Here is a 9,144-nt window from a genome sequence, read left to right as displayed (position 1 = left end):
TAGACTGAATTTAGATGGTTAAAATGGACTGTCCTTGTGCTGTGTTGCGAATGACTAAAGAGTTCTGTGAATGTATTAAAGACTGCTTCTAAGAGCAACATAGAGAAAGGACTGAAAAAGCAGAGCATTGAACATGCCATTCAATAAACCCTACATTTCACTTCCCAGAGCACTCAGAACTCAAGGTGTAATTATGAGCAGGCATACGCGCACACCAGTCGTCACCAGACTAAATATGGCGCTCCTGTACAATGCCTTACTTCAAACCCTGTGTCAGACATCTTTACCAGATGTCGTTTAGTAATAGCCCGGTTGCTCTCCAAAAAGCTTTTCACTTTGGCACTGTAATTGGCGGCATTTCTGAAGGACTGTTTGGGTCCTAGTGCTTCTCGCTCATCATTTTCTGTATTTGACGCCATGCTATCAAAACAGTCTCTGTTCAGTGTCCAAATCAAGTATAATGGCCTACATGCGAGTGGATGGATAATTACGTGACCCCTGTGTGATCACTGAAAGAACAGAATGATGGCTACATAATATTTGTTTAGGCTTACAAAAATAAGTGACAAATGATGCTTTTTTTCCTTTTCTTTTTTTAGCTCTAGTTGAGTATTGTGTTCTTGCTGCAGGTGCCACAGATAGAACTGATCGATTTTTGTTAGCTTTTTTACCACAGTCAATCAAAACAACCAAGCATAGGTTTAAAAGACTCTGTTTCCTGGATATCCTGTGCAGCATTTCAGTCTGAGCAAGGGGAAAGGCAAGCTACAAAGTGCCACGCGAGTCATGCTGTGTGCAATTAGCACTTCAATCAATCTTTACCTTTCCTAATAAACACTCACTGGCATGCTATTCTAAATATGCTCGGCAAGCATGAAAAAAAAAAAACTATTCGGAGATACATTTTAGGAACCAGACAAAAGAATTACAATTCTGGCCAAGCAGATGGGATTTTTTGGCATGACACTGACTGTTCAGGTTTGTGTGCTATTTAAGATATGTGACCACATGCACACTGTACCCTGTATTGGATGTGCCAGTACTGAACACAGAGCATTTGGAGCCTCATGCCCAGCTTAATTCTGAATCTCTAGGTGCATTGGTGTCAACCACTGAGCCACATAACAGCTGTCAACAGCAGCAGCCATGTTCATTCACAGACATTTAGAGAACGGTCAGCCAAACATCATTGCCGTCTCACTGACCGCTTCTACTACGCAACCAGTGAATGACCAAGCCAAGTTATATAGTTACAAGTGGGAACTTGTATTTACTAGATGGTACATGAGGTGCTGAGTTGTGACGTTGGAAGGAGCATGCCGATTTGAAACATGGCAGAAACACTGATCTAAATATGGACAATGTAACACAGACTAGAAAGCAAGTCTGTAGTGAATGGTGTTTATTATTCAACTTTCACGGTTTGCTTCACATATAGGCCTAGTTGTGATACCCTATACAGTAAGTAAGTGACAGAAATTAATATTTCCAATATATCATTTTGAATTCTGGTGTTGTTACGCTGGTTTATTGCTCACAATATAATTCATTTGTTTTGTTTAGGGTACTTCCATGTTATTTTTCCAACTTGAAATCATGAGGTCATTATAAAGAATGCCTGAGTTTCCCAACATATGCACTTAAAGGCAGCAAAATGTGGTCACCGTTAGGCCTGTCACGATAGACATATATTGCGCGATAAGTCGATATATTGATTATTGCGACAGGCCTAGTCACCGTGATTTAATCAAGCAGCTCGTATCATCAGCCAATTAGAATGTAGCTAACTGGTAACTGGTTAAACCAGATAACTGGTTAAATTATGGCTGCGTAATTAATAATAAAAAAAAAATGTGATTATGATTACGGCTCCCGCAATAAAATAACTGTGAAGTGTCAGATAAACCAGCATTCTGTTTAAATATAGTACCACCGTGGCAAATGTTACTTTCAACAATGTGCTACTTTGCAGAGTGGAACATTGTAACTAATTACAGAGCTCATTGACACAATGGCCAATCGGATGCATTTGAATGTCACCTGCTCAAAATGCCAGTTTTGTTTAGAGCAGACAATTTTATTGTTACCAGCAAAGTACAGACATAATGTAAATGAGGTATACTTTCTGTAGACAGCTTTATTGACTGTTAATGGATTTGTTTTTTGTTTAGAGTGCAGAACTGAAGTGATTCATAGCTTCAGTGATTATAAGGGGAATGTTTTGTGTGTGTGTCTGCGTACAAACCATTCACTATTTGAAAAGAAAGTTTTCCATGCTGTTAAAAAGAAAATTGGCCGTCTATACAGTACACTGCAAAATTTAGGGACTAACAACTGAAGAAATGACACCAATGCAAAGTAGCATTCATGTAAAAAGCTAGTGATTCTTTTAAAAAGAAAAAGGTAGGTTGAGCATATCAGACCTGGTAAAGCCCTTGATGGAGTGGGTGGGGTTTGTGTGATATATATATATATTTTTTTTTTTAATATGATGGATATGATGACTATATCGTTAAGAAGAGTACACTGATATGGATATTTAAATATTGTGTTTTTATTAGTGCTGTCAAACGATTAATCGCGATTAATCGCATCCAAAATAAAAGTTTTGTTTACACAATATATGGTTGTGTACTGTGCACATTTATTATGTATATATAAAAGCACACACATACAGTATATATTTTGAAAATATTTACATGTATTTACGTGTATATATTTATCTTCATATAATTTACATTATATATAAATATATTTAATATATAAACAACATATTTTTCTTAAATATATACATGCATGTGTGTGTATTTATATATACATAATAAATATACACAGTACACACACATATATTATGTGAACAAAAACTTTTATTTTGGATGTGATTAATCGCGATTAATCGTTTGACAGCACTAGTTTTTATATACTTATCATATTTTGATTTTACAGTTGCCGGATCTCCCCCTGACCTACTCTGATCTGACTGTAAGTGGTGACGATGAAGGGATTTTTGGGGTGGAGTCAGGCTTCCTGTATGCCCTTAAACCTCTGGACAGAGAGAAGCAGCCGTCTTACTCCTTGCAGGTGCAGAATCATAAAGGAATTTAATTTATGTTAAAAATCAATCAATAAAGAAATGAGGAGTTCAGATGCAAAGGCCTCTAAGTGCCATTTGAAAAGGTCTTCTAAAATTAGCATTTTTCTCAGGCTCCTATGTTTATGTTCAGTTATTTCACTGACAAGAACCTATTTATTGCCATTAATGTGAAATGACTGAACCTACACATAGGAGCCTGATAAAACTGCCCATTTAAAAGAAAATTTCAAATGGCACTTAAAAGCTTCAAATGTTGCTTTGTCTTAGACCCATATTTAATGCAAGTTTCTTTAATATAAGACTTGTTTTTGTCATTCATTCTTTTAACATTTGCCTAAATTCAGCAGTGACTGCTATAGCACATGGCTTCTTGAGTGCAGCCCAAAATAACAAATGCTGACGAAAATTGCAGGCCAATGAAATGTGAGGCAAAAAGGTTTGAGCTCTAATAAGACATGCTGCTCGAGTGATTTGACCTGAGTGTTTTTTCCCAGGTGTCCTTTGCAAAGTCCATGCACACTCAGACATTTACTGTCGAGGTGTGCATCATCGATAAGAACGACAACGTGCCAGTGTTCTTGGAAGAGAGCATGAGAGGCAGTGTGCAGCTGGGGCTTCTCAAAGGTGGGTGGGAGAAGAGCACAGCAGGCCTGCGCCAGAGAACTTCCTTTGCTTGATGCTCATCCTAATTGCCTTGACTTTTTCAACGAGATAAACTGTTAGTCTGAATGCCACACATTTCTTACGCCACACCATAAATTAGAGTAGCGTAGTAGTGCGGTTCGAAATAGCTTAGTGTGACATAATTGAATGTTATTTTTTTATTTTTTTATTTCAATAATGAGACACATGAAAAGCCTATTGGATTATGAGGACAACTGTACATCATCACTGTGATGACAGATGAAATGCCCTTGAAGCACTAACACTAACATGTTCTTCAGGTTCTTGAATGTTTTCTCAGAAATGCTAACAGAGATTGGAGTGAATAACAAGACCAAAATGAAAAATGCTTTTGCTCAATAATGCTCAGAGATTACTCATCTCCTATTTTAAGAACATCACAATAAAGAGACTCGTGTACTCCCGACCTCAGAGGCTTCATGCTAAGGAAGAAAACGAACGTACTTAAGAAGCAAATGTTTTGAATATAGAACATCAATAATGACCTGTGTTGAATGTCAGCCTAGTTGTGAGATTGTAAGCAGTTTTGCAATCACTTGATTGCAATCAAACATTAAGAATGGGGCAATTAAAGAAAGCAGAATGTATTCTGGTTCAACAAAATTAAACTCTATAGCCAGCGGTCGACTCATGCCAATAATTATAGAATTATTTTCTGTGGTAATCAACGACTTTATTTTGACATGTTGCACAGTATAGCCAGTCTCATTCCTCCCTCTTCTCGCTGTCATTTCCTGTCTCCTTTCACACTGTATATATTATTAAAATGATATAATTGTAAGAAAAAGCTATTTTTGAAATTCAGTTCTGTTAACATGCAAATAACCACCATTTGCTCGTCAAAATCTAAATGTGTCAGTTCGGTTCATGTAGATTGTGATAAATAATTCTGATGTGTGTGTGTGTGTGTGTGTGTGTGTGTACCTACTTGACCATATTTTGGGGACAAATTTGTACCCAAAAGTGAGCTAAACCTGACAAAATCTCCAAAAACCTCCCTTTGGGGACGTCCTCATTTGTAAAACTGGTATAAAAATAAAGTAAACAAAGTTTTTTTAAATTGTAAAAATGCAGAAAGTTTCCTGTAAGGGGTAGGTTTAGGTGTAGGGTGATATAAAATACAGTTTGTACAATATAAAAACCATTACGCCTATGGAATGCCCCCATTTAGATAGCTAAGTAAATGTGTGTGTGTGTGTGTGTGTGTGTGTGTGTGTGTGTGTGTGTGTGTGTGTGTCATTGTCACAGGAATCCCGTTCATGCAGGTGGAAGCGCTGGACCGAGACGACAGAAACACTGCCCACGCAGACCTGCGTTTCAGTCTTCTGGACCAGATACCACGCATCCCTGCCAGCCACATGTTCTCCATCGATTCCATCACTGGAGAAGTATCCCTTACAGAGGATGGTAATAAACTACTGCTGCTTGTGTGTGACTAAGATTAGGATGAATCAAATGAGTAGTCAGACTGATATATTTGGCAAAGAATAATTAATAATGCATTATATCAGCCAGTGTCTCCTAAACACCATGCCATTGCATTATTGCATTAGTCAATCAAATCCTGAAAAGGCATAGAATAATACCTACTTTTCTTGTGAATTCTGTATAGTTGCCTCATGCTGTTTTAGTGTCTTGGTGTAAATTGAAAGACAGTATCCCTTCTCGTCTCCCTTCCTCATCCTTCACTCCTCTCAGCCCAATTCCACCATGAAATCAGCTAATAACTCTCTCTCTTTCTCTCAGCCAGTCCAATACGCTCTGCTTATTGCATTGTTAAATCAGCTGTTAACAACATTGCCCTTTGGTTTTTTAAACATGGCTGCTAAATTAAAATGACTTTGAATCAGTGCCAAACCTCACAGAGCCAGAAAAGAAAGATGGTTAATTTGAATGAGTCATCGAGAGCCCGAGCCATCAGGTCAGCTCAGAGGATTCTGGTTCAAATATAACCAGAGCAGCCTGGCATTAGCTCAGAGATAGTTAAAAACAGAGACTTAATATGCTCAGAGAGTGTTTGTAGTCTGTGTTTTCATGACAATAGATGGTCTTGCAATGTAGGTCTTTACTGCTGCCTTTGAGTTGCTCACAGTGAGATATAGCTTGTGCTAAACACTCCCGAGAAATAAACTGGGATGGTTAGGTGATCAAGGTCAGTAAGTTTTTTTTTTCTTTTAAAGATATTGATCATTGTATATGCAATTGTATATCAAAAGTGACAGTAAAACCATCACAGGAATGAATTACATTTTAAAAATATGGTCCCACTTTATATTAGGTGTCTTGAAATACTATGTACTTAATAATAAAATAATGAATTGTTAGGCACAATATACCATGTCTGTCATGTTCATGTTGAATTGCAAAACACTTGTTCTGCTATCGAGGGGGAAACATGTACATTTAGGGGCAGGTTTGATGGCATGGTAAGGTGTAAAGTGTAGGTAGGGTCAACAGTGTAATTATAGATGTACAGTAACTACAGAAATTAATTACAGATGTAATTACAGGACGGTGTTTTCACGTACAGTAAGTACAATGTAAAAACTTGTATGTACACAATAAGTACCTTGTATCAAATGTTAATTTAAATAAGTACGTAATGCATAGTAGTTAAGGACATTTAATATAAAGTGGGTCCATATATTAAAATAGAAAATTCAAGTTTAAAATTGTAGTAATATTTCACAATATTGCTGTATTTCTGATCAAATAAATGCTTCAAATAGACTTCATTCAAAAATGTACTACATATTTTCCCTTTCGATCTTTGTGCTTCAGCTGTTTGTGTTTTTTTTTTTTCTTAATGTGTCCATCTGTCCAGGTGCCTCAACTCTAGATCCAGAAATGTGTGGCCGCTACAAGCTGTCTGTGATGGTACAGGACATGGCCGGCAAGTCCAACGCTTTCTTCTCCACTGGAACTGTGTTAGTGGAGGTGACTGGGAACGCATGGGCCTCACCTGACCCTGTGAGACTGCAGGAGAATCTGCCTGGACCATATCCCATCGCAATCTCACAGGTATGACGAAAGCAGAGGACTCTAGGAGTACTGACGGCATGAGATGGATATCCTGTGTGTATATATATAACATATATAACAAATAACATATGTGAGTCTGTTTTATATTGCATTCATCCTCTTCAAAGGCGGTGAACGGCAGCATCCCACAATTGCACATGGTCATCATGACATGACCTTTTGCTTGATGTTCAGAATTTATATTAATCATGACTCACTGTCATCCTAACATACAGTCACTGTCTATGAAACACCTGATACCATGATAGTGGATGTGGGGCATCAACTTTCTACCTCTTAGCACTTATGTTGAATTAATTGTGCATCTATTTTCACAGCAAAGGTGAAATCTGTTGTAGAAAGTGTTGTAGTAAGAAATGCTGGTAACACTTTAGTATAGGGACCGATTCTCACTATTAACTAGTTGCTTATTAGCCTCCCTATTAATAACATATTGGCGGTTTATTAGTACTTATAAAGCACATATTCTCCATCCCGAATCCTACCCAATACCTAAACTTAACAACTACCTTACTAACTATTAATAAGCAGCAAATGAGTTTTTTAGGTAAAAAGTCATAGTTACTGGTTTGTTAATAGTGAGAATTGGACGTTAAAATAAAGTGTAATCGAAATGCTTGAATACAGCCAGTGATATTTGAGTAAAATTGTACAGTATGCAGTGGAAAGTGTATATGATATGTGTTTGCAGAATAATCTTTTACAGTCACATGTTATTCGTGGGTTTGTGGCAAAAGATCCTCCTCTCTTCTTCGTGGGTGCCTCCTACACACACCAACGCCTTTCCACCCACTTAAATTCCTGGATCACACACACACACACACACACACAAAAGCTGTCCTTTCCCAACCAGAGCTGTATGTACTCAAGCAGGGTGGATTTCTATGTTGCTTTTTAAACCTAAAATATAAAATTCCAACTTAAAAACATTAGGACTGTCAATAGAAATTATCATGATTGCAAGTTAGTTCCTGTGAATGACATTTGTAAAAGAATGTATGTGCTTTTGTGAGTTTATTTATTTATTTATAGTAGTATTTATGTAGTAGTATTTACCACATACATACATTTTATGAGAAAAATTTAGTGATGTGGATTCAGTATTGCAATTATAGCATTGGTTTTAATAAATGCAACTGAATCTTAATTGAATCTTAAAATAGAACTTAATCTTAATATAAAAATAACATAATGGAACATCAGATTGATATTGCATTGCATTATATTTAAATTAATGTACGCCAAAGTACTGTTGATATAAAAGAGTCAGAATAATACGTGTGCTGTGTGTGTGCTAGGTCTGACTTGATTTTTTTTTCCTTTTTTTTTTTAAATGGGAAAAGCCTTATCCCACCCACTCGTGTGTGCTGTGATGTGCATGTGTGTGGCTGGAGTTTCACTGGTTATGAAACAGATTAGTGGTCATAAAGGACTCAGAGTCTCTCATAGCAACACTGCAGGGCAGCATCGGCTGTGCTCCTCATTTCATCCTTCTCCATTTTTCTATTTTTAAAATAGCATAGAAATGAACCTAAAAAAGTTGCTCTCAATCCTCTTAACTCCATGTGTTCCTACAAAACACTTTTGGTATTTCAGATAAAGAGCTTTATTTGATCATAATGCTCAGTGGATGGCTTGAGCTTTGTTTGTTTGCTCTCACTCAAATCCACCAAATACAGGGGTGACACAATTCAGGAGAGCAGCTGAACTGAGCAGCTACCCATTCTTCATCCCCATTTCATCCATATTGTGTTTAGCTGATGCCACAATAGTGCAATCACATTTTTCTCTCCTTTTTTCCTTCAAATTGACCCTACATGACAAATTACTGCTCAAGAGTCACAATTTGCTGTTTGTGACTGAGTGTGTATGAGAGACAGATAGGCTGACAGCAGAAGCATTTTGAATTGCTATGTTTAAATCAAGTCTGTGGAGGATGTTCAGCTTCAGGCTGAAAAAAAACCGGCATTGTTCCAGTAAATCTGTGATCCGTGATACTCTGTAGTTTATTTTGCAAGATGCTGGTGTGCTTTAAAAATGTCTTGCTTAAACACGCTTCAGGGTGCTGGGATTTCACTGTGCTGCATTTTAATGAAGTTCTAAACATAAGTTCAGGAGAAGCCTGATCATTCTGTCCTTCACACAAGCATCTGTAAGAAACCACCTAATTGTGTCCAGTTTAGCGGGGTTATCGCCAGAGTCACCACTACTGTAGCGCTTTAAAGGGATAGTTCACCCAAAAATGAAAATTCTGTCATTAATTACTCACCCTCATGTCGTTTCAAACCCGTAAGACCTTCGTTCATCTTCGGAATACAAATTAA

This window comes from Sinocyclocheilus anshuiensis, unplaced genomic scaffold (assembly GCF_001515605.1).
Source record: "Sinocyclocheilus anshuiensis isolate Anshui unplaced genomic scaffold, SAMN03320099.WGS_v1.1 scaffold2053, whole genome shotgun sequence".
In the NCBI taxonomy this organism is placed as follows: Eukaryota; Metazoa; Chordata; class Actinopteri; order Cypriniformes; family Cyprinidae; genus Sinocyclocheilus; species Sinocyclocheilus anshuiensis.
Note: the sequence above shows the minus strand (reverse complement) of the source record.